This window comes from Vulpes vulpes, chromosome X (assembly GCF_048418805.1).
Source record: "Vulpes vulpes isolate BD-2025 chromosome X, VulVul3, whole genome shotgun sequence".
NCBI lineage: Eukaryota > Metazoa > Chordata > Mammalia > Carnivora > Canidae > Vulpes > Vulpes vulpes.
The window spans coordinates 90,013,500-90,041,273 of NC_132796.1; the positions used below are offsets into that span (position 1 = coordinate 90,013,500).

At 38.3% G+C, this 27,774-nt stretch overlaps 1 long non-coding RNA gene and 1 pseudogene across 1 annotated transcript in view; both read left to right on the plus strand.

The window, feature by feature from the left end:
• The window catches only part of LOC140596200 (uncharacterized), a 623,902-nt gene that overhangs the window by 254,065 nt on the left and 342,063 nt on the right, over positions 1-27,774 (plus strand). The window lies entirely within an intron of this gene.
• On the plus strand, positions 14,608-15,494 carry LOC112934439 (large ribosomal subunit protein eL8 pseudogene; annotated as a pseudogene).

The following is a 27,774-nucleotide window of genomic DNA, read 5'->3' on the forward strand; positions in this document are numbered from 1 at the left end:
AACTTCTACAGATAAATTGAGGTACTGGAGTATCTCTTAGGACTCCGCAAGCGTTCCCTCCTAGATACTTGGGTCGAATTCAGTTAAATGATGTTTTCTATTGGTAAGCTTTATTGAAAAATCAATTAGCATGTTCTTTTTGTTTTTTAAAGATTTTATTTATTTATTCATGAGAGACACAGAGAGAGAAACAGAGACATAGGCAGAGGGAGAAGCAGGCTCCACACAGGGAGCCCGATGTGGGACTCGATCCCCAGGACTCCAGCATCACGCCCTGAGCAGGAAGGCAGAGGCCAAACTGCTGAGCCACCCAGGCGTCCCAGCTCATTCTTTTACTCGATTGTATTCCACTCTTAAATAGACTTCTTTAAATGAATAGTTTTTTTTTCCCTCTTTTTTGTAAGAGGCTTGAACTCATGACCCTGAGATCAAGACTTGAGCTGAGATCCAGAGTTGGATACCCAACCGACTGATGAGCCACCCAGGCACCCCTTCCTTAACAAATAGTTTTCCATCACCATTAAAGACCTACCATTAAAGTAAATTGAAAAAATAAAAAATAAGTGCAGGGTTCTTACTCTTCCCATCCTTTTGCCCTACTAGGCTTTTTTTTTTTTTTTTTTTTTTAAACAGCACTTCTTAGATTTAAAATTGCTCTCCATCCTCAAGAAGTTTTCATGGCTCTGGCTCCTCTGGACCCTAAACCAGGTGTTGCAGCCTTTGCAACTTTCTTTATGTTGATAATCGATTTAGCTCCCTTGTGACAATCTGTATGACAATCTGTAGCTGCTTACAACTAATGAAAGGTCAGGAATTCCTTTGCCCTGTCTAATGTTCCTTTTGCTTTAAGATGACCTCATGTTCCCTTCTCCGGTCATAACGGTTTACTCATTACTCCTGCCATCCTGCACCTTCCTGCTTCAGAGCTTTTGCTTAGGCTGATTGCCATTGCCTGAAATTCTTCTTCCCTCTGCTCATTTCTCCCTTTCACTCTCCCTATTCAAAGCCCCATGCAAATCACACTTCCTCTAATAAGTCTCCCTCAGAACTCCTCTTTCCATCTTCCATCTCCTCGTAGTTATAAGTACAGCAAGTGCATTTGTTGAACTCTAAAATCAGGACACATGCTTTGACAACTATAAGTATACTTATAAGAACAATGTGATAGATTATTTGAAATCATGATGGTTCTAGAAATTTCAGAGTGCATGTTTGCCTTAATTGTAGCATTCATTACATCTGCCTGTGTTGGCGTTAATTATGTATTTGTTTCCTTCCTGATGCGAGCGAGAATTGTGTCACACGCATCCCTGTATCACCCCACACCTGTCAGATTCTTTTGTCTGCAGCCGGCATTCATTTTTTAAGGCAGTCATCAACTGTTTATTAAGCTCCTGTGAGGTGGCAGGCACCCTGGTTGAGATGAGGAACTCCTTGCCATGAATAAAATCATTATGATACCTTGATATGAGTGCGTTGTTAGCATCGCCCCGGAACACATTTAGGGAGCCCCCTAACTCAGACTTGGAAAGCTAGGGGGCATCTGGAGGGAAGTGATTTCTAAGCAGAGAAGTCAAAGTTTTTGCCAGTGAATGTTGGGGCTTAGGAACTCAAGACAGAGAGAACAGTATGTGAAAAGGTCCAAGGTGAGATAGAGTGCCCTGTCCTAGAAATGCAGTGTTCTAGTTGCATTTGGAGCGTAGAGTGCAAAGGGGGGACTGAGAGGATTAGAGGCCAGGTCCTAGGGATATAAGCATGAATGAGAGAGCCCGGTTCTTCCAGAATTTATATTAATGAGGAGAAGACCGAGAAATAATAAAGGATAATACAGTAGAATGAGCACTTTGCCTGGAGAGGTGCCATATACACAAGAACACATATTATGGCACTTCACCCTCCCGAAGACATGCAAAGCTGACAGGAAGGTGTGAGATTTCAGTTGAAAGCTACATCACTAAGTGCTGAACGAATGAAGTTTCTAGCATTTAGCTATTTTGCATTTTCTCCCATTTTGAATCGTTCTGAATCATGGCCTGAGACAAAAGCTGTGAAGGAGTGAGAGCAGGGCAGTATTTCCTCTCTGCTTCCTTGTCACCAGCTTTCCTCTGTTTCTGTGCACAATGGCTGAAATAGAGAGATTGATTACATTAAACATAATCTTTTTTTTTTTCCTTCCAATCAGAACGCAGTTTTTCAGTCACTTTATTACTTGGTTTGAAGCTTCTTCCCTTTCTTCTGATCAATATTTTAGCTGAGTCTTATGTAAAATGAAATTTACATTCAGTTGTTTCCTTAGCAACCATCACACATAATCAAATACATCTGCTTTCAGAATCAGTTCCTCTTTTGAAATACCTTGTAGTTACCCAATCTTCTTTTATTAGCAAAATGGCTTTCTAAATGGGCTACAGCCTCTTTCAAAACAAAGCATTTTAAGAACCATATTTAAATAGAAATTCATGCGGTTTTTCAAATACAGATGGGAAGTTGCTTCACCAAAACTTTTATTCATTTATTTAATCAATCAACCAGCAAATCAGTAAATATTTGTTAGGACCTTTAGGTCCTGTGTTAGTTGCTGTGGATTATCAAGATGATAAAGACAAGGTCTGTTGCTCTTAGAAATCTTTGAATGTAATAGGACACACGTCTACAGCAATACATGTAATACCAGGTTTAAAGATGACAATGCACATTCAGTTTGGGAGCACACACATATTAGTGTTTGTTTTAACCGGATTTGTTAAAATGATCTTTAATCTCTTTCGGAGAGAATCTGAGAGATAACCGTTGTCACTTTCTAAAGCTCTGATCCCAGAAGTAAATCCTAAAGCTCTCAAAAGTCTTTAGGTCTGGGAGTTCTCACATTGTCATAGGAATCTCGGGAAGAAAAAAAATATCCAAAATTGCCAGAAAAAGCTGTCAGAAACTGTGTGTTCCAGTAAGCGAATGTTAAGTTCACAGAGGGATTTCAGGACTTTAATTTTGCAGTTAAACGTGATATTCTTGCTAAGGAAGAATATGGAGGACTGAAATGATGTAAAATGTTCAGAGATTACTGTGTTTAAAATAACATCTCTCCAAAACCTGGTACAAGGGGAGTGGACACTGCACCCATGTCTATGTTTCGGGGTTTTCAACTACTGTGAGATCGACGTTCATGGGCTCTTTAGTCTTTTGTAACCTGGTCAGAATTCTATGTTGGACAGTCCAAATTGTAAATTGCTGGTGAATCTCAGGATAGTGGAGCTCCACCTTTTCCAGGCAACCATGTGCTTGGCTAATACAGGTCCTTAGCTTTGTTTTCCTTATCGTGCACTCAACTCATTTCTGTTTCCATCAGGCTAAAGTTTGTGTCTTGGTTGAGACACTCTGTGTGGCCTGATGCTCACGACTTTCCAACCTCACTTTACAAAACCCCAAACTCTGTCTCATATTTTAAGCTCCATCAAGACTAAACTACTTACAGTTCCTCTAATACATCATGTGGTTTCAGGTTTCTGAGCCTTACCTTACACTGTTCTTTGTGCTTCTAATGTTCTTGTGCTATAGCTTTTTCTGATTAAGCCATTTCTTCAGATGTATTTCGATTATCAGTTCCTCTAGGCACTTTTTCTTGATCCTGCATTTCTACACATTGAGTTACATTGTCTCCCTTTGTGTTCCCACAGCATCTTACAGCCATATCTGGTAGCTCTCTTTCCGAAATTTAAATGTGGCTCAAATCCCCGGTTTTACAGCTCTGGTCAGTTTAGTGCCCTATTTATGGTCTTTGTAAATTCTCAACGTTTCTTCTTTGGGACTGCTTTTTTATCTGTTTTTGGGTCCATAGAGATTCCTGAGTTTTCCTCGAAGCTGAACAAGAAAACTGAACACTCCTACAAAAAGCTATTCACCCCAAGTAATTGATCAATGTTTAAGTTTGACTAAAATATTTGGAGGGAGGTTGAGCAGAATGATACAGGACCATACAGCAGCAGTGTTCCATAGTGCTAGCTACCTTCCTCATGCTCACCTTCCTTCTGAAACCTGCCTCTCTAACCTGTGATCCTCCAGGCATACTTTAGCTCTGTGAAGAATGTTAAGTTATCATCTATGTACAACCTTTCCAGCACCATGAACACTTCTTTTATGAAGAGTAGTCCTTTAAGGCCTATGTGCTTTTCTCAACTCCTCTAGATTTTAGGGAAATAGTGTTTCTTAATTTCTTACAACCTTGATCATATAGCTTTTACAAACGTTTAAATGTCTCTTTTTTTTTTTATTATTTTTATTTATGATAGTCACAGAGAGAGAGAGAGGCAGAGACACAGGCAGAAGGAGAAGCAGGCTCCATGCACTGGGAGCCCGACGTGGGATTCGATCCCGGGTCTCCAGGATCGCGCCCTGGGCCAAAGGCAGGCGCTAAACCGCTATGCCACCCAGGGATCCCTTTACAAATGTTTAAATTCAGATGATTTGCTTTCTTGTTTTTGTCTTTGAGGGTAAGGGGGGAAGGCACCACACATGTATTCATTACTGTATCTTTGAGATTTAGTATAGTGCTTGTCACATACTAGATCCTCAGTGATGTATCGTGAACTCTCTTTTGAATGCATCTTAGAAAGCTTTCAGTTAGTACTCATGGTAATGGGTTCAAGGTTTCTGGGTAGGTGATTTTCTTCAGTTCTATAATCGGAGTCTATACCACATAGTCATGTTAACTGGTATGCTGTAAGGAGACACTGTATCCTCTGTTCCGTGCTACAAATAGGTTAAAAGAACTAATAAATGCTACGTAATGAAAAGTAGCTCTTTTGTGCATGTTACCTTGTGTTTTACAACAACTTCTGTGAAATGCATGCTATTTATTGTCTTCTTTCCAAACCAGGAAATTGGAGCACACTGAAGTTAAGTAAGTTGTGCAATGTCACCCATCTAAGAAGTAGAATAAGTGAGATTTTTGTCTGGGCCATCTAGTTTACTGTTCGTCACTTATATAATATTGTTTTGACAGCATCAGGATTAGGTTGTCAGGTAGAGATTGTAATGGCTATATGCATTAGAGAAGATGGTCGCAAGGGCTAGAATAATCTGAGAAGTCTGCCTGAGAGAGGTGCACATAATAAGATAAATTGATATCTATTTTTTATTCGACCCTATTATTTGGCCAGACTTGTTGGGTTAGTGGTCAGCAAAGGCCAAAGCTTTTGGCCCTGCAGGAGTCAGCTGACCTTTCACCTTGTGAATATTTTCAAATGGCTGGAACATCCTTGGACTTGGCTTACTGCTACTTGTTTACCTGGATTCTCTGAGTTTCACAGGAATGAGAAATACTTAGTGTTTACAACTGAAAAACAAAATTATACTGGTTATCTGCTATCTCTTTTGTGAATACAATTTCTAAATTTCCAGAGCCATTTGTCCTCAGAGTTATTTGCTATGTCCATAAAAATGCCTATATTCAAAAAGTCCCAAAAAAAAAGTCCCCTTTCTCCTAAATATTCAGCTAAAGTACTTTAAATTATCATAAATACTTTATGATTATCCTTTAAATATGTTATGATGAAATGTACAGATAATATAGCCTTTCTTTACTTAGGTATATGTATACATTCCTAGGTATAATATAAAGGATAAAGGAAATGAAATAGCTTTTTTTATAAAATATGTATTTGGATATATAGATTTTCAAGTATTAGTATACTAGGAGTTATAATAATATAAACATTTCTACCCCTGTTTAGAAGCAATGTGAATATACCATCTATAGACACAACATGTAGTGTGTAATACTGATGACTGAAGTACAGTGAGTTTTATTGCCATTGGTGACTTAATTTTCTTAAACGTTAAACAATTCTTGCTTAAGTTTTAAACAAAATAAAGTGAAGTCTTTTATTTATATAGTAGTCATTTTCCTGGAAAATTCACTGTATTTTAGAACCATGCAACAGTATTTGATATAAATAAGCTGTGCTCTTGGATCAGATAATTATAAAAATGTTTTTCATTTGTACAAATATCTGTTGGAGCATGTAAGGACAATGAGAAACATGGTCACATCAATTCTTGGTTGTATGGTTGTATTTAGGAAATGTAGCAACCTTTGCCCTCTTCTAATATCTCCTCCCCCTTTAGCAAAGTAGACTTAAAGGTGAGTAGCATTACTAGAGTGTAAACCAGATAAATATAGTGATTAAATTGTCAACCACTTGTGAAGATACAATAACTCTAAGTTTGTATTCAAGTAATAACACAGCCTTAAAATATATTAAGCAAAAGTTAACAGAAATATAAGGAAAATTTCATAAATCCATGATCATAGTGAAAAGTTTTACATACCTTTCTTGATGAAATGTGAATATGAAATATTCAATGATATGAAAATAAATGTCTTAGAGTCCTTTTTGGATTCTTTAAGAATATACAATAAACTTGGTGGTATATGAATAGCAAACATTTTAGTTCTTAAAATCTTGAAAGCAAAGATCAGGGCACTGGGATATTCAGTGTTTTGTGGTGCCCACATTCTCATAGATCAGCACCTTTTTTCTGTAACCTCACTTGGTAGAAGCGGACTAGGGATTTCTTTGGGATCTTCTTTTTAAGACCACTAATTCCATTTCTGAAGACTCATGATCTAGGCACCTCCCAAAGCCACCACTGTGTAATACTTGTAATACTATAACATTGGGTATTAAATTTCAACATGTGAGTTGCTATTTAATCCCTAGCAATTAATACTTGGAAGATACAGAATATTGAACCATGCAATTAATAATTTGACCAAATAAGACAGATATATGTTGTGCATTACTGCAGAGAGCCCATAGTGACTTGTGAGTGTCAGATGTATGTATCTCTTTCCATTTCCTCATTCAGTAATCATGTTGTTAGTTTATAAGTGGCCATGGTATGAATATTTACTCAATGGAAATTGGCCAAGAGTATACGTCTGGGTATCTGTTTTTTGAGAGCCATTTTGACAGTGACCAATATACTACTGCATGTATAGAATACTGCATCTAAAGTTTGCAGACTATACGTTCTTTTCAATTACATATGGATAGCTTTCCCAAATCAATCAGTACCTGGGACATAAAACAAGTCTGAGTAAATTTCCGTGAATTCATATTATATAAATTATATTGTTTGACCATAATGGAATCAAGCTAGACATCAATATCAAAGTTGTAACCAGTTATTCATGACATATTTGCAAAATTAGCAATATACTTCTGTACAATCCATAAGTCAATGAAAGTAATTATAATGTGAATTACAAAATATTTTGAATTTAATTACAATGAAAATACATATCAACACTTATGCGATATAGCTGTGGTTGGAGGGATGTTTGTACCCATAAATACACTAGAAAGAACACAGGCTGAAAAGCAATGAGATAAACATCCATTTCATGAAGGTGGAAAAAGAGCAGCATATTAAACTCAAGCAATATGGAAGAAAATAAGAATAAGAGTGGAAATGAAGTAGAAATCAAATATACAGCAGGCAAACTAAAGAATGCCAACATTTGTTTATTTGAAAAGACAAATAAGATGCATAAACTTCTACCAACATTGTCCAACAAAAAGCCAGAGAGTGCACCAATATCCAACATTATTTGTTAAAAGGGAACATCCTAATCTTTATTTTTTGTTTTTAATTTTTATTTATTTAGTTATTGTTTCAAAAGATTTTTTTTCAAGTAATCTCTGCACTCAATGTGGAGCTCGAACCCACAACCCCAAGATCAGGGGTTGCATGCTACTCCAAATGAGCCAGCCAGGTGCCCCCCAACCCCCCCATAGATTTTTAAGTGTAAAAAAAGATATGTACAACTTTATGGTTGTAAATTTAAAACTTTAGACGTTATAGGCAAATTCATTGGAAAATACAAGTTGTCAGTGCTGACAGAAGAAATAGAAAATTATAAATTGTCTTACAACATGAACTTGGTTGTTTTGTTGTGTACTTATTATTTTGTACTCTGATTTTTTTCACATAACACATATACGATTATAAATAACAACAAATTCCTCACATTTGTCACTTTTAAAGCCTATTAAAAAACCTGTTTGTTACCATTATTAGTTATAAAGGCCATTTGGACTCTTTCCTAATTTTTATAGTTGTGCAGAGCACTGCCATGAGAATCATAGTATAAATCTGTTTTTCCCTTTGGTTATTTCCTTGGGGGTATATTCCCTATGATGGAATTATTAGGAGAAAAATTATGAATGGTTTCTTTATTCTTTTCACATATAGGCAAATTACCCTCCTTCAAAACTGAATCAATTTACACAGCCAACAGCAAAGTATAAGCACACCCATTTCCCCAAATTCCCGTTAGCAGCTGACTTTATAAACTATGTGTGTTTATGTTAGTTTAATAGATGAGCAGTGGAACTTTTAAGTAGTTTTAATTTGTATTCATTTAATTGCTATTGAGACTTTATCCTTTTCCACATGATGATATCCTATTTCAATTTCTTTTTACATAAACTGCCTGTTTATCTTTTTTGTTAACTTATCAAGTAGAATCTATGTAGTAGCTTGATATATGTGCATTGATTTTTTTTTAATTCAAGTTGGATAGTGAGCCTTTATCAGTTACATTTTTCTCATGAATTTTTTCCATTATGATGCTTTCTTTTGATGTTCACTTTATTACATTTTCTAGCTTAAACAGCCTTTTGTTAATAACAAATTTATTTTTTATTGGTGTTAAATTTACCAACATACAGAATAACACCCAGTGCTCATCCCGTCAAGTGCCCCCCTCAGTGCCCGTCACCCATTCACCCCCACCCCCGCCCTCCTCCCCTTCCACCACCCCTAGTTCGTTTCCCAGAGTTAGGAGTCTTTATGTTCTGTCTCCCTTCCTGATATTTCCCACACATTTCTTCTCCCTTCCCTTATATTCCCTTTCCCTATTATTTATATTCCCCAAATGAATGAGAACATACAATGTTTGTCCTTGTCCGATTGACTTACTTCACTCAGCGTAATACCCTCCAGTTCCATCCACGTTGAAGCAAATGGTGGGTATTTGTCGTTTCTAACGGCTGAGTAATATTCCATTGTATATATAGACCACATCTTTATCCATTCATCTTTCGATGGACACCGAGGCTCCTTCCACAGTTTGGCTATTGTGGACATTGCTGCTAGAAACATCGGGGTACAGGTGTCCCGGCGTTAAACAGCCTTTTTATTTTTAAGGCATTTGAATACATTTATCTGGTATTTAATGGTGTATCCTATTTCTTAAATGTCAGAAATAGATCTCCTTTCCCACACCTGGAATCAAAAGCCATTTCATAGTGAGCTACCTGGTTCACTATCCCCAAGCTCTTTAAATCCTCACAGTTGGAATCAACCTCCGCTGGTATGCTAAGCCTGAACTGAATAAATCCGTTTTCTACTAACTTAGTTTCTGCTTCATTCCCATTTTTACGCTTGTACCTTGCACAGCAGTTCTGTGCTTTGACAATCTACCTAGTATTCTGAGTTTTCTAGGACTGGGACTTCGCATTTCCCTCTTCTGTCTTTCAGGAATTTGGCTTCTGATTCTAAGTCCCAGACTAGCAATGGGGGTTACAGAACCTGCTTCCAGAATTCAGGACATGATGCCTGACTCCATTGTCACTCACATTTCTCTTCTTCTTTTTTTTTTTTTTTTACCTCCAAGATTTTATTTATTTATTCATGAGAAACACAGAGAGAGGCAGAGATAAGGCAGAGGGAGAAGCAGGCTTCCCACCTGGAGCCTTATACAGGACAGGATCCCAGGACCCTGGGATCACGCCCTGAGCCAAAGGCAGACTTTCAACCAACTGAGCCACCCAGGTGTTCCCACATTTCTCTTCTGGACCTGTCCACCAGATCACCAGTAGCTTATCCTTGCCCCAGCCTTCCCTAATGCTTTACCTGGAGTGCCATCCGATATCCCCAAGTTCTCAAGGCATTGGCCTGCCTGGCAGGATTTCTTCCTCATTGCCTTCAGCTGCAGGTCTACCCAGTGTAGTGAGTGCCTTTTTTTCACCTGACACTAGTTTGTTCTGTCTTACTCCTCCTGGCCATTAATTTCAAGTTTTCACATATACTTTAATTTTATAATTTAACAACATATGCAGTAATGAAAGCTTGACTAGTATCTGAAATTTGTTGCAAACATGTATTGTAAGGCCTGGGTCTGTTTTTTATTTTACCATATACATAACCAGATGGCCCAACATTCATTAAAGAATCTATTTTTCATGACCACATTACTTACATTCTTTACATTAATTTTAGTTCTTATACTGATAATTTGAAGCTATTTCTGGCTACTCTGTTCCTCATTTAGTTGAAAGATCACATAATTTTGACAACTATGTAGGTTTGTATATGCTCATCTTTATTCAATCTAACAATAAGAAAGGTATATTTCAACATATATTTAAATTTTCCATTTTTTTACTCATTTAGGGTCTCAATTTTCTTTTGTGTCACAAAATTAATGCAAAGGCATTTAATGTTTCTAATAACTGTTGTGAATGCTATCTCATTTCTTTGAGTTATACATTGTGTTTTCCCTATTATTAGTGTATAGGGAAGCATTTAATTTATTTTTGTGGATTGCTTCACTCCACAACTCTGATGAACTCATTTATTACCTCTGGTAATTTTTTGGTTGACTTCTTTGGATTTTCTGAGTATATATTCATGTCATAAAAAATGATTTTTAGAGTCTTTCTTTCCTAAATATACCTTCAATTCTCCTTCACCCTCCACCCCCCCAACTTCAGATAACCATAGTCACTATTCCATTAAAAGAGAGTGGCATTGAATACAAATAGAACTAGCTTTTGTAGAGTTCTCTTTTTTCCTGCATTTGATTTTAGGCTAATTCCAGTCATAGTTCTCCATTAACTATATTTTTGTTGCTATTTTTTTAAATGTCCCCTTTTCATTTTAGAGATGAAAACATTTATTTTATTAATCAAGAAAATGTTGAATGCTATCCGTATTTCTTGGCATCTATTGAAACAATAATTTAAAAATATTTTCCAATTAACACATTATTCTAGCCTGTATTGATGCAATAAATAAGTCATAGTTGATACATTAAAAAATTATGTTCTGGTGTTCCATTTCTTAAAATACTAAGATTTTATTCAGGCTGTACACACAAACGCACATGCACACACACAGGGGAACACACGGGCACACGTATACTTTCAATAATGCAATACATATGAATGTCTTACAAATGTATATACAAATGCACAGCGTTTTTTCAGAAGTGAGATCAGCCTAGAACTCCCGTTTTTGATATTTTCCTTTTGACTTTTTGGAATGAAACCATATTCACTTTATACCATGACCTAGGTGGCACACCTTTTTCTTTTCTTTTGAAAGATTTCATTTATTTATTTGAGACACAGAGAGAGAGAGTGCACAAGCAGAGGGAGAGGGAGAAGCAGGCTCTCCGCTGAGCCAGCGAGTCATATTGGGTCTCCATCCCATCATGACCTGAGCAGAAGGCAGATATTAAACTTCTGAGCCAACCAGGCACCCCAGCGCACTTTTTTCTATGTTTAAATGCCATTCAAAAGAAAAGAATATGTACTCCATAAAGGATTGAATGAATTTCTACTGAATCCATCAGTTCCAGGTGACTTCAGAAATTTGTCTTCAGAAATTTATTTTTCTATTGTTGGAGTATATGCCTTCTCTTTTTCTTGTGGTACTGATTTTTATTGTGTTTGAATTACAATTCATTGTATTTTTTTTAAGATAGTGCCAAATTTATTTGAAAATACTCCGTAGAATTTAATTTTTCTTTTCATGCTAATTAAAAAGTGTATTTTAATCTACTTTTGTTGAGCACTTAGTGTCCACTTAAGCACTGATGTGGACACTAAGCATTAAGCAGTAAAAATGCTACATGAAAAGTCTTTATCCTTATTTATAGAGCTTGTAGTCTAATCCATGAGAGAGACCTAAAAGCGTTAAGCAAATAAATATTGTCATAACTGCTATGAAGGAAATAAAACAGGTGTAATAAAAAGTGCTTGGTCATGGGAGTCGGGTGGTCTAGTTTAGATTGGGGAGTCCTTAGCTAAGGCCTCTCTGGGGAGGCTGCTTTTAAGGTGAGACCTGCAGAAGAGAAGAGCCCCTGGGCTAAAGGGTTGAGGGAGGAGCATTCTCAGAAGGCCAGGGGCAGGGAGTAGAGTAAGAGCCAGGACCCTGGGTTGAGATAGAGTATGGTATACCTGTGTTTGCATTTTTGCTGGTATAATATTTTATTTTTAGTTGTTGTATTTTTCCTGTGTGTACAGTCAGCAGCTTAATTTATTAACTCCGATACATTTTTCTTTCTCCAGATTGTCTTATCTTAGTCTTCCCACTGTCCTTTTGCTATTTTCTTCCCTTTGAGGGGGGAGCATATAATGCTTATCTTTCTATTCTTAAGCAGTTGTATTGTTGTTTCTTCAGCGAGCAAGAGCAATCATGTAACTCAGTGGTTCGCTTTATTTGTCTCTCTTGCTCGGAAACCCTGGACTAAATTTGTGACCATCACTTAGTGAATGCGAAAGGACCTAATGACGTGTGTTTTTTAATTAACCTCCCCTCAAGTTTTTTTTTTTTAATTTTTTATTTATTTATGATAGTCACACACACAGAGAGAGAGAGAGAGAGAGAGGCAGAGACACAGGCAGAGGGAGAAGCAGGCTCCATGCACCGGGAGCCCGACGTGGGATTTGATCCCGGGTCTCCAGGATCGCGCCCTGGGCCAAAGGCAGGCGCCAAACCCCTGCGCCACCCAGGGATCCCTCCCCTCAAGTTTAATCTTAATTTCACTACCCATGTGTTTTCCTTGCATTGATTTCTTCACTGTCTTTGGAGAGTTTTAATCATCACAATTTATTATATTGTTATTTTAAATGATTACACTTGTTTTATAAATGATTACAATATTTAATTATTATCTTTTGCACTACCTAAATTTGTAGCTGCAGCTCCTACTCTTGAAAATAAAATGAAATACAGAAATGCAAATAGTTACAAGTGTTTTAGGTGATGCTTTTATTTAATTAAAAAACAAGTAAGGTAGAAATTGCCTTCAGTACAACTCTTCCTATTTAGTGCACAGTTTTGAGAGTTTTGATAAGTGTATACCAACCAAATAAAGATCTCCCATACCTTTTGTATTCAGTCCTACCTCCCTGCCTCTGACTGATCTGTTTTCCTCACCTATTTTTCCCCCTTTTCCAGAAAGCCATGTAAATGGAATCATACAACATGTCACCTTTTTCATTGGCCTTTCTCAGTTACCATAATGAATTTGACATTCAACCTTGTTGTTACATATCTGCGGTCCATTCCTTTTAATTGCGAAGTAAACACTGAGATGGCATTATACCATGCACTACAATTTATTTATACATTAGCTGATAGGTCAATTGTTTTTTTTTTTCCCCCGGGTTTTGATGATGAAGAATAAATCCTCTATACTCACTTGCATATTTCTGAGAGAACGTAAGTTTCATTTATTGAAATACCTGGGAGTGGAGTGCCTGAGTAGCTCAGTTGCTTATGTGTCTGCCTTAAGTTCAAGTCATGATCTGAGGGTCCTGGAGTCCTGAGTCCTGCTGCCTGCTCAGCAGGCAGTCAGCTTCTCCCTCTGCCTCTGCCCCTCCTTCTGCTAATGTTCTCTCTAGCTCTCTCTCTCTCTGAAATAAAGAAAATTTTAAAAAATGCCTAGGAGTATAGTCTGTGAGCAATATGAAAAGTATATATATATATATATATATATATATATATATATATATAGTTTTAATTATGTATTTGGGAATGAAGGGGAGCACTGGGGAGTGGAGGGGAGGGGCAGAGGGAGGGAGAAAGAGAAAGAACAGGGTGAAGGGGGGGTGGGGAGAGAAAGAAGCAGGCTCCTTGCTGAGCAGGAAGCCTGATGGAGGTCTCCATCCCAGGATCCTGAGATCATGACCTGAGCCGAAGGCAGATGCTTAACACACTGAGCTACCCAGGTACCCTGCAAGTATATGTTTTTTATACTAAACTGCCAAACTGTTTTCCAAAGTGGCTGAATCATTTTACTTCCCACCTAGGAGATTTATCTGATTATATTTCTCTTTTTATATGCCACACATATTTTTCTCCATGACTTTATGGCTCTTGGCCAAAGGACATTGAAAGATTTTCAGAGGAAAGAAAAGATATGGTTTAATATTTAAAGTTAGCTATAATTTTCTTTTTTCTTTTTTTTTTTAGTTAGCTATAATTTTCAAAACAAAATCTAAACAATGGGAAAGGCCGGATTTTCATTTTGGTTTCATAAAATGCCAAACCCATTAATTGATTTCATTTTAATCTAACAGTTTTGTTTTGGGTTCATCCTGCTTCTGGTAAGTGATGAGATCTAAACTACTATTATGCTTCGAGTATTGTCCTTTAGGAAGTTATGGTACATTGAGAATGAATTAGAATTAGAAAACGGGTTATTTCAGTGTGGAATAGCATATTGAAAGCCTTTCATTTCATTTTCCTCTAAGTTTAGATGTACATTTATTTTTTTATCTGGAACATTTTTTTTAGCCCCTCCTATGTGCAAGTAATGATGCAGTGTATGGTGGGAAATATAAAGATGAATGACGCCTCTCTCCTCCAGCAAGCCAAGATCCCGAAAGGGAAGAAGGCGAAGAAGAAGAAGGTGGCCCTGGCCCTTGTCGTGGTGAAGAAGCAGGAGGCCAAGAAGGTGGTCAATCCCCTGTTCGAGAAAAGGCCTAAGAACTTTGGCATCGGACAGGACATCCAGCCCAAGAGGGACCGCACCCCCTTTGTCAAGTGGCCATGCTACATCCGCTGCAGCGGCAGAGGGCCATTCTGTATAAACATCTCAAAGTGCCTCCTGCCATTAACCAGTGCACCTAGGCCTGGGACCACCAAAGAGCTATGCAGCTGCTTAAGCTGGCCCACAAGTACAAACCAGAGGCCAAGCAAGAGAAGAAGCAGAGGCTGTTGGCCCAGGCCAAGAAGAAAGCTGAGGGCAAAGGCCATGTCTCCACTAAGTGGCTACCTGTCCTTCGAGCTGGGGTTAACACTGTCACCACCTTGGTGGAAAACAAGAAGGCTCAGCTGTTAGTGAGAGCCCATGATGTGGATCCCATTGAGCTGGTTGTCTTCCTGCCTGCCCTGAGTTGTAAGATGGGGGTTCCCTACTGCATTATCAAGGGGAAGGCCAGGCTGGGGCGTCTGGTCCACAGGCAGACCTGCACCACTGTCACCTTCACACAGATAAACTCGGAAGACAAGGGAGCTCTGGCTAAGCTGGTCGAAGCCATCAGGACCAATTACAATGACAGATATGATGAGGTCTGCCGCCACTGGGGAGGCAATGTCCTGGGTTCGAAGTTAGTGGCTCGCATCGCCAAGGAGGAAAAAGCAAAGGCTAAAAAATTGGCCACCAAGCTGGGCTGAGTGGATGCTGTTGAATTTTCTGTACATAAAAGTAATAAAAGGTTCTCTTTCAAAAAAAAAATAAAGATGAATGACATATAGTCCCTGATACCAAGCAAAATCCTGTTGGGTCACTCTGTCAATCTCCCAGGTCTAATTTTTCCATTTAATATATAAAAGGTTGTCCTAATGTGTGCATCCAGTGCTGTCTTTGAAATGTAGCAAACCCACATTCAAACCCTGGCTCTTCTGCTTCTAGATATTGTGACCTTGAGAGCAATTTGCTTAAACTCTGTGAGCATCACTTCCTCCATCTAGAAAATGGCTAAATAATACTTGCTTTATACTACTATAAGGAGTACAATGTAAATGCAATAATGTATGTAAAGTGGTTGCCTGACACAGTGAGTGCTCAGAATTGGTACCTTTAAAAAATCATTTCTGTGACATTTATACTTTGTAATCTAGTAGTAAAGATATGAGGCATATATAAATACTCTAGTATTGTGTTGGTTTACAAGCTTCCGCTGGTGATAATAAATGCAACCAGCCCCTATGTGTGTGGAGCACAGTGAGAAACCAGAGAGGGAAGCAGTCCATTCCACATTGGTAGGTGGCAGGTTTAATAAGCAAGGAAATTTAACGTAGGTGTCTTGTCTTGGGTGGCTGAAAGTCAAGTAGATCACCAGATCCACCAAACCAGAATCTCAGTAGTTTATATAGAGGCCATGGTGGGATTCATTTCATTTTCCTCTTGCTCGGAACAATAATTTGTTCCGTCATCGCCCATTCAGTCCATGTTGTTCTCAACACCTTATTCTCTCAAGGTTAGGTCCTTGAACATGGCTCTCCCTTTGGCAACAGTGACCTGAGTAGACATTCCAAGGACAGAGGAAGCCTTGAGGAGCCAGCTTGCTTGGTGCAGCTCTTGGATTAATTTGTGGTACCATCTCCTCCATGACCTTCTCTGACACTTTGTAGCATTGTTGTAGTTTACTTGCCTTGTATAACCAAGAACTGATTCATTTCTTGCAAAATGCAACCTGCATTAAATGTAATTGTTTATTTTATTAATCAAGTTCTAGTCATTTTACCATTGTTAGGGCTTCCTTACTTTAGAGGCAGCACAGGATGCGTGCATGTGCACAAACGCCTAACCATGTGCCAGAATTCAGGAGCAAAACCTCAGAGATCACTCCATTAAAAAAAAAAAAAGTTATGGGACGCCTGGGTGGCCCAGTGGTTGCGCATCTGCCTTTGGCTCAGGGTGTGATCCCAGGGTCACGGGATCGAGTCCGAGTCCCGCATCTGGCTCCCTGCATCGAGCCTGCTTCTCCCTCTGCCTGTTTCTCTCCCTCCCTCCCTCTCTCTCTCTCCCCCCTGCCGCTGTCTCTCATGAATAAATTAATACAATCTTTAAAAAAATTTAAAAAAAATAAGCTATGTGTATTTGCACTTCGGTAACTGAGAAGCAGATTCTAGCTAACTCACTGATGGGCAGGCAGGACATTTTGCTATTCACAAATTTAAATCTCAAATGGGAAAGTCCCTATTGAAAGAGCTGAAGAAAAGCCAGATGGGCACAGTGTCACTAGCAGCGAAGTGTGAGCTCTCTAAATATGCGTCTCTTGACCTTTTTCTCTTTGTTTTGGCTTTCTGCCGTGCAACCCATTAGAACATGGAGGACTTTGGACACTTTGGCAATTTTGGATGGACTTTGATTTCCAATAGGTCTTATCTAAGGCCAGTTTCAGTTTTGGATAAAGTTTAGAGCCTGTGAACCCCAGGAATAAGTTGTCCATGTTGGAGGGATTTGTGGCCTGGTGCAAGACATTGTAGATGTATACGGCCACATAGTTGGTGGATGTGAATAAAGAGAATTATTTCATGCCAGGGATAATTCCTCAGCATTTTATGCCTTCTCATTCCAGAACTTCAGGGTTTCTTTTCCCTCTAATTTTAAGTAATATCTTAATTACATTCTTCTTTTTTTTAAACTCAGGCATTGAACTCCTATCCCTATTACTGTCCACTCTTTCTTCTTATGAGGAACTACTACTATGAGTTTGTTTTTTAATCCTTCTTAAATTTCATCAGGCATTTTCATATTCATATATTATGTATGTTCCTATCGTGTGTTTGTGTGTAGGTGCCAGTGTACGCCTGCATGCACGATCTCATAATTAGTATTATTCTTAGCTATTATCTTACTGATGGATATTTAGGTCATTTCAAAATTATCACTAGTAAGAAAAGGGGCTAACATGAACAATTCATTATATGGTCCTGTGTGTATAGGTGCAAGTATTTCTGCCGGGAAAATGGAGACGATTAAACTTACCGTGTCTTTGGGTACAAGCAATCTTAACAACTACATATAATCAAATTACCCTTCAAAACTCTTTGTGGCATTTTTCTCTACATCTGAATCAAACCTCAGTAAGAGCAATGTTTTTAATTTTTGCAAATAAAACGTGATAAGTAATAGCTTATCTCACTGATAAGTAGTTAGTGGACTGACTACTTCTTCACATCTTTTTTTCATCATTTGTGTTTCTGTAATTTGCCTTGTGCAAATTATTTGCCTACTTTTCTTCTGGGTTGTCTTTTATGTTACGGATTTGTTGAAGTCTTTTGATTATTCTTGGTTGCTTTAACATGTTGCAAATATTTTCTCCCAGTCAGTTACTTGCTTTTAACTTTGGGTAATTTTTTCCATACCATTTTTATATTTTGGTATAATCAAATTAATCGCTTTTCTAACCTTAGGCATTTTTTTGTGTGAATTATTTTAAAACAACATCTCAAACCTTTATCTCAAGCTCATAAAAATTTTATTTCTAGTATTTTACTAGACTTTTCATTGTTGATTTGTTTTCTTTTTAACTTTTAAGGCTTTAATGTGTTTGGAATATGTAAGTGTACATATGCTTGTGGATGCACATGTGTATATGTGACATTAGGTAGGTTAATTATTTTCTTAAGTTTTTGGTATGTGACATTCAAGAATATGTAGGATGTTTGTTCTTTTTTTCTCCTGTTCTTTCCCAGCATCTTCTCTCCTAATACCTGGGTCCTCCATCCTTATACCTGTGTTTGCCTTCTGCTTCATGTATCACATACAACAAATTTTTAGTCTCCATTTCTATTTGGGCCATTTCCCAAAGCATTCTAAGGTTTTTCACATATGTAGAATAAATCATTCTTCCTTTGAAATACCTGGATGGATTAGTAAGTTGTCCAAAGTCAGAACAAGCATAGGGTGAAAACTTTGCTCTTGGCTTTATCTCAAGAATAAGAAAAACAGCATTTATTGACACTGCATGGAAGAGGGTGTACAAGGTATTTGACCGTTATTTTAGTATTCTCATCACCTCTATGAGGTTGCTATTACCCCACTTTATACAGGAGGCAACTGAGGCTCAGTGTGGGTGAATAAGTTGCCTAAGGTCACATAAATATTGTGTATCATTCAGTATTTGCCTTAAAACAGACCCAATAAGTGATATGGATACCAATGAATTCATTAATTATCTTTTAAGGAATTGTTTCATTAGATTGGAGGGGGGGACGACAAGTCTGAAATATGTAGAATAGACCGGCAAGGTTGACCGTCAGGCAGGAGTTGATACTTTAGTCTTGAGGACAGAATTTCTTCCTCTTTGGGAAACCTCAGTTTTGGCTCTTAAGTACTTTAAATGATTGGTTACAACCCAGCTATGTTGTCAGTGATAATATGTGCCACTTAAAGTCAGTAGATTGTAAATATTAATTACACCTACAAAAGAGCTGCAGAGTAACACCTAGGTTAGTCGAGTAGATGAGTATATTGCCCAACCAGATGGAACCAAAATTAACCATCACTAGAAGTATGTAGTAAAAGTGTGATGTGAATCCTTTTATATACTGGCCCTAAAACCTCTATTTATGAACACTGGGATCCTGTCTTATTTCCCTTGAGTTTTTGCTTTGCATAGATAGATGCAAATATATAATATATTTCTTGATGAATGAATCTGTAAAATCAGCTCCCTTTGTGACTGAATTTTTTTACTTCTTGAAACCCAGTTGTTCTGCTACACAGTATATTTGCTTTAGGATCTCCACTGTGCCAACTGCCTGTTTGGCCTTATGCTTCATTGAGTCTTGGGATTTCGTTACTTTTCACTGCTCTAACAATCCTTCCTCACAGAAATAGTGGGTTTTGCATCTCATTCTGCCTGTTCGTCAAATGTAGTAAAACCTGAGATTGTTCTCTAAGTTGAAATGTTTGGCTTTTCTTGTCCCATAATTCCAGGACACAGGGATTCTAATTGTCTCCTGTAATTTTCTAACTCAAAGCCCAGTCCTAGGCCTTCTGGATTATCATGGTGGAAATCAGGGACCATGGTCCAGTATAGTGGGCCCCTCTTAGTCTTGAGGGGTATAGTCCAAGACAGTCAGTGTATCCTTTAAACTACAGATAGAGCCAGAGACATATATACTATGTTTTTTCTATACATACATATCCATTGTAAAATTTAATTTATAAATTAGATATAATAGGGGATTATCAATAATAGTGAAATATAACAACTATAAGAATATTATGTTATATAACAAAATTATCTAACAAAATCTATTATCTATTATCTAACAAAAATTATGTGACTGTGGTTAGTCTCTTTCAAAATATTTTATAGTAGTGTGGCTGTGGAATAATAAAATGCCTATGTGATGTGCTGAAGTGAGGTGATTGACATGGGCATTGTGACTCAGACATTGTGACATTATGTTAGGCTACTGTTGTCCTGACCGTCAGAAGAAGGGTAACTGAGACCAGGGAAAGCAAAACTGAAATTCAGCACTGCTGAATTTACAAGCAGGAGATTGGTCTCAATCTGAATCTGTACTGACCTGAGGGCTTTTCCTGGTCTTTGGCTTGTTGCTGCTGCTGTGTTTAATAAACATCTGACCGGATTGTATCTTTTAACAATAATCCTTCTACTAAAATGTGAACACAGAGGGGAAGCAGTTAGTTGAAAGGTCTGTTGGTTGGATTCCAATTAATTGATATTTTATGGTATTTGTGTATGATAATGTAACAGTCATCCTGGCACTACATTATTTATTATCTGTTAAAAACATCTCTGAGGGGCAGCTCCGGTGGCTCAGCAGTTTAGCGCCGCCTTCTGCCCAGGGCCTGATCCTGGAGACCTGGGATCGAGTCCCACATCAGGCTCCCTGCATGGAGCCTGATTCTCCCTCTGCCTGTGTCTCTGCCTCTCTCTCTCTCTCTGTGTCTGTCATGAATAAATAAATAAAATCTTTAAAAAAATAAAATAATAAAATAAAAACATCTCTGAGAAGTGAATGAAAATAAATGACAAGGCATCCCAGTTCCAATCATTAACTCTTAGAAATTAGTGCGAATGTGGAGAATCATGGTGGTAAATTAAAGTTTCTGCTAAAGAAATAGAATAAAATAAAGTTCCTATTTCCTCAAATAGTGTGCTGTTTATTTCAAGTAGTATCATTTTCTCTACATATCATTTGGACCTAGTATACTGACGTCAGAAAATATTCTTTGCTGAGTTCTAAGAAATCAAGGAGGAATTATGCACATGTAAGCTTTGCTTGAGCTGTGCAGGCTTATTGTTTCCATTGAGTGTGATGTGATATCATTGGATTTGTGGTTACTCATATTTCACAGTTGATAAAGGCATTCATCCTTAAAAAGGAACAGAGAAAAGTAAATAAATCTAAACCTTCTCACGGCAACTTGGAAGTGCTTCGTTGTGAAAAGATCTAGTCTCCGATAACACCTTATATAAGTTGTGCCTAGCATTTTATTACTATTCTCAAGGGGGCATTCCTGGAATTAGTTGTTTTTTTTTTTTTTCCTGGAATTAGTTTTGTCCATCAAATCATTCCTTGGGTCTGAGCTATTTCATCCCTTACATTGCTTTGAAATATTCACGAGTTGGAAGTACGTGATTATCATTCATTCATCCAACAAGGAGGCCTACTTTGTGCTACATAGCAAGTACTATGTGCCAGGCACTGTTCTAGGATAAAACCAGCAAAGGAAATAGTAAGAATCTTTTTCCCTGCTCCAGGTATCACAGACAGCTTCATGCCTACTTTTGTCTTCTTTTCTTTTAAGATTTTTAAAATTTATTTGACAGAGACAGCAAGAGAGCATAAGCAGGGGGAGAGGCAGCTAGAGGGCAAGGGAGAAGCAGATCCTCTGCTGAGCAGGGAGCCAGATGCAGGGCTCCATCCTAGGACCATGGGATCATGACCTCACCTGAAGGCAGATGCCTAACTGACTGTGCCACAGAGGTGCCCCTTCCCTTTGCCTTCTTACTGACGTCATTGCTTCAGTCTTGTTCTACAGGACTTCCTGTGCTCTCATTTTCTTCCTACTTTGTTCCTGAAGGCCTGATACTGATGTGTTGTGGAATCAGAATCCAGGATTGCCTCCTTATTCTGCCAGTTTCCTTTCAGAGTGCGCATTATTTACCTTCATTCCCCTCCCTATGGTTCAGATAGTCAGTCTTTCTAGGGGATGGTAAAATCCTGGACTCTGGAAACACATAAATATTGGCAGTGTCACTTTACTGGGGGTATGCCCTTGAGCAAGTTAATCTTTGTGAGCTTTAGTTTACTCATCAGTAAAATGAGGAAAACATCAATCCTGTTAGAGGGAATTTGTGAGGAATTTTGATGTTACTTTGCAAGTAAGATGCCTAATATATAGTGCTTTACCAATGTTGCCTGTTATGATAATGAATATATAATAGAAGGAGTTAATGATTTTAAGCCTTGACATATTCAGACAGCATGGGGTACTACACTAGCCAATTGATGCAGTCAGCCTTCCCTTTGATCCTTTCTCCTGTTTAGCACCAACTTCTCGATTTTCTAGGCTCCACATCCCTTTATCTTATGATGAGTCATTTGGAGTTAGCTTGGGTTTCTTTTATCCTATTATGTCTATCTTGATACAAAATGATGCAGGTACTGAGTTGTTCAGATAAGTTAAGTAGCATCCTAAGAAAAGCTTAGTGTCCCAGGAAGTCTTTGGTGATACCTGGTTTTTGGTATATGATTTCAATGAGATGCAGGGATGGGAAGTAGGGATGGGTAGTGGTTTGTCTCATTCAAGTTTTATAGGTGCTTTTACATAGTTTCTGTTTAGGTGGAAAACTAAGTTTTCTTGATTAGGCAAATTCTAGTTGATGGCACATTTCTAACCATGGAGATTTAACGTCATGGGATGGAATCAATGAGAACAATAAAAGAAATTAAGAGAATTGAATTCTCATTATTTATTTCTCAGTGATGAGTTTATATGATTTTAGGTTTGGCATTCAGGAATAATTGGGGATGTTAGGTCTAGAGAACAGGAAGATTCAGTTAGCAAATGATAGGTTAATTTCAACATGTAACTTTTGGTAAGTGGTCTCAAGTTCTAAAAGCTAGGACCAACTGATAGAAGGTACAGCAAATAAAGATTTTTTTTTTTTTTTAAAAGATTTTACCTATTCATTTGAGACACACAGAGAGAAAGGCAAAGACACAGGCAGAAGGAGAAGCAGGCTCCATGCCGGGAGCCCGATGTGGGACTCGAACCCGGAAATCCGGGATCACGCCCTTAGCCAAAGGCAGGCACTCAACCACTGAGCCACTCAGGCGTCCCAGCAAATACAGATTTTGATTTAATATGCAAAGGCAATATTAAAAAAGGAAATAAATACACCTGTCAAGGAGCTCCCCATAACTGAGATTTTTAAGTACCTGGAAAGATTGTGTGTGTGTGTGTGTGTGTGTGTGTGTGTGTGTGTTTAAGTAAACTCTATTCCCAGTGTGGTACTGGAATCCAGGACCCCAGGATTAGGAGCTGTATGCTCAACTTACTGAGTCAGCTAGGCACCTATGGAAAGATTTTTATGGAATGAATTCAGATATTCTGATGGAGAATTAGGGAACAAGACCCTTAAGGACAAGTCCATTTTTAGTTATTTCCCTTCATAAACCATCATTACTCCGTCTAAAATCAGAAGCATGAATTATATGATGGTGGTTGCTCTCTACCTTTAATAGTCTATAGTTTCTCTAGGAAGCAATGTGTGTAGGAAGTACAAACTCGGTTTCTTTTGTATTGCTCTCTCCTCAGGCTTGCTTTTATGGGTAATGGAACAAGTCAGTTGACAACTATGGTAGAAGAAGCCCAGTAGACTCTGCCTGGCATCTTCCCAGTCCTACCCATTCTTTAATACTTTATGTCTCAAAAAAAAAAAAACTTTATATCTCCAGTAAAAACTATTTTTAACTTTTTTTTTTCTCCTGTGATAATTTATGAGTTTTGCCTGTTAGAGGGGGAAGCTAAATCTTTTATCTCTACTCTGGTAATTTGTACATACCAGTACCATAGATATATTAAAAGGAATGTATTCTTAAAAAAAAAAAAGGAATGTATTCTTCAATTTTGTATATTTTCCCATGAAGGAAATTATTATTCACTAAGTTTATTCATTATAGCAGTGTACGTAGCTCTTGAAAATTTTATCAAAAGGGAGAATAAGCTGCTACATTCACAATCTATATGACCTACTTGTGATCAATGGTGTCTTTGCAGTGGTCTGGTTTGTGGAAGGAGACATTTTGCGTTTTGGAATAAAGAAAGGGAAGGAGGGAGTTTACTTATAACTTGCACTATTTCTGTGGGTCATCCGCAGGGATTGCTTTACAGATGAAGATTCTCTGCTTATTTTTAGGGATCCAGTACAAATTTAAAATTTTGGAACTCTTGTTCAAAATACAAGAAATAAGTGCCTTTACAAAGTACTATATCATAACACTGTTCCCTTTTTTTTGTTCCTTGTCTGTAAGTCTCTGTGTTTGTTTCTATCCCTCTCCATCTCATCACAGTGTTTTTATTTGCTATTTAACACCATCTAAGTAAAGATCAATGAAAATTTTAACCCATTAGCATGGATTTTACCACTTAGCTTTGCATTGTTCGATCCCATTCAAGCGAATAGACAAGTATTTATGCAGTATCATCAAAATTACACAGTTGATATTTTATTGCTGATGCATGCATATGTATTTCACTCTTACTAGAACACTGAACACTTGGACAGAACTAACTCAACTACTTTTTATTTTATTTCTTGATATATACATATTCTATCAAGACGGTCGACTATTAGCTTCCTGATGAGTAAGTTTTGAAAAGAAACTATGGTGTGCCCTATGTTTTCCTTTCTTTCTCTATGATCATTTTTAATACAAACATTGGTTAACATGTGGAAGGAGGGCAGCCCGGGTGGCTCAGCGGTTTAGCGCCGCCTTCAGCCCGGGGCGTGATCCTGGAGACCTGGGATCGAGTCCCACATCGGGCTCCCTGCATGGAGCCTGCTTCTCCCCCTGCCAGTGTCTCTGTCTCTCTCTCTCTCAGGAATAAATAAATAAATAAAATCCTAAAAAACAAACAAACAAACAAACATGTGGAAGTAGCACGAAGAAGAAAGAATGTGGTGGGCTGGCTGGGAAACAGGGTTCCAAGATGGCGGATCACCCCCGCCAACCCTATCCAAGATGGCGGACTTCCCCGCCACCTTCACTGCGGCCTCCAGGTCACCACCAGGAAACTGAAGTTTTGGGATCCCTGGGTGGCGCAGTGGTTTGGCGCTTGCCTTTGGCCCAGGGCGCCATCCTGGAGACCCGGGATCGAATCCCACGTCGGGCTCCCGGTGCATGGAGCCTGCTTCTCCCTCTGCCTGTGTCTCTGCCTCTCTCTCTCTCTCTCTCTCTCTCTCTCTCTCTCTCTGTGACTATCATAAATAAATAAAAATTAAAAAAAAATATTAAAAAAAAAAAAAAGAAACTGAAGTTTTCCACCCAGGAACTTCCCAACTGGGAACTGTCCATCACGGGCTTCTCCACCCCATGACCTCCATACCTTACCTAATATGGACACAAGCCTATGTCATGCCTCAACCCGATAAAAGGACCCTGCCAACTCCCTCCCAGCGCGACTTCCACGACTCACACTCTCTTTCTCTTCTCCCGCGTGAGTCGTGGAACCTCGCCCGAGGGTGCTTGCAATAAAGTTCATCTCTCGGATCCACTTGCCTTGTAGCCTCTATTCTTACCACCGTCGGTGGGAGCAACTTTACAGAATGTGATAGAAATTCTTGTTTGGTTCTTACAATGCCATTGCCTGCTTTGTATATTTAGAGTAGAAACTAGGCTGGCTCACTGGGTAGAGCATGGGACTCTGAATCTCAGGGTTGTGGGTTCAAGTCCCATGTTGGCTGTAGAGATTACTTAAAAATGAAATATTTAAAACCAAAAAAGTGGAATCTGTTGTCTTGACATGGAACAACCGTTTCTTTTTGCCCGTTTTTGTACTTCATTCGAATGAAATCATTCAATATGGACTCTGGCTTCTTTTACTTAATATTATGTTTCTAAGCATCATCTATATTTTTGTTTTTATTTGTAGTTTCTTCATTCTTTTAGCTATTTAGCATTCCATTATGTGAATATGCTGCAATTTATCCATTTGTTCTTGATGGGCATCTGCATACTTTCAGGATTCTGGAGATGGGAGAGAATGAATATGCTGGCATTTGTTAGGAAGTTACTAAGGAAATTCCAGCATGAAGTAGTAAGGGCCTGAAAACATTATTATACAGGAAAAAGAAACAAAGAGAACATAAGTCGTAATCAGGCATTACCTCCAATGTGACAGAAATTGCACGGAGAAGTTGGCATTATGATTTTAAGCTGGATTTGGTGGTTCAGAGAAAGGCAAGCATTGATGAACATCAACCACACCTAACAGAAAGATTGAATACTGCTATTCTGTGCCTTTTCTGTTTTAACAGAGTGGTTATGGCAGTGTAAATGAAAGGAGATCGAGGTATTTTTTCTCCAGCAGTGTAGCCAGGGACCATTTTCGAACATGGAAGTATCCAATGAGATTTAGTTCTTGATATTTGGTCTTTTCTCATGAAATGGAACTTTCAATTTTGTTGTGCTTTTCAAAAGCACCTTTTTCTCTTTTCCAGAATTTTGACTAATACATCTAGATATTCTGGTAAGGATGTCCAGACAGAACACATGTAGTGATAAATCAGAAATTTTCCATCTTGAGTAACTAATGCTTTTTATATTTACTTTTTCTTGGTAATGTATAGTGCTCTGGCATGACTTCATTCTGCAAACATCAATTTACCCAGTAGGCAGACAAATCGCAGGAATGAGCTTACATTTGTTTATCTCCCCTGCCATTGGATCCTCAGGCAGGTGAGGAAGAGTTGAGGATTTTCTACTGATTATCACAAGTTAATTGCATCCCTCCCTTTGTCAACAATGCCTTTTCTCCTTTGTGTTCCTGGTAAACCAACACTCAGTTTCATCTCATGTATAAAGCTTTCACTGACCATTGTAGCCAAATTAATAACTCCCTCTTTTATTCCATAGCTTTTGAAAACCCACACCTCTTGTGAAATTCATCATCATGTAATTAAAGTTATGGAGTTCAGATCCTAGCCTTATGTTGTGTTCAACAAAGCATTCAGAAAAGTTTTCGCCCACTAAAGATCTATTCCATGTGTGATTAAGAGCTTCTGAGAAATTGTTTATCATAGAAGTCAAGAGAACCTAGGTGAGAAAGTGAATTTCTCAACTCTAATAACATAGGGGGTAATTTATGGGTTCAGTACACTTTTTATTCAGATATCCTTTTATTATATCCTTGAAACAAGTGTGACTAAAATTCTGAAGAACTGTTTTTCTTTTTTGTTCTCCACTATGGTAATGAAATAAGCTCTTGAGGGTTTAAAACATAAATAGCATTGGTGGCAATAGAGCCTTAACAAAAAGATTTATTTATTTATTTTTAAAAGATTTTATTTATTTATTCATGAGAGACACACAGGGAGAGAGGCAGAGACATAGGCAGAGGGAGACGCAGGCTCCCCACTGAGCAGGGAGTCCGATGCCGGACTAGATCCCAGGACCCTAGGATCTCGCCCTGAGCCAAAGGCAGACATTCAACCACTGAGCCACCCAGGCATCCCTATTTATTTATTTTAGACAGAGAGGGAAAGAATTTTTGGGTAGGTCAGTGGGCGGAGGGGCAGAAGGATACAGTCTCCAGCTGACTCCCTGCTGGGCCTGAAGCCTCTTTTTGGCCTCAATCCCAGGACCCGGAGATCATGACCTGAGCCCGAAACCAAGAGTGGGATGCTTAACCAGCTGAGCCACCCGGGAACCCCATGCAATAGTCCTTTCAACTATGTTTGGCATTGAGTATAGCTG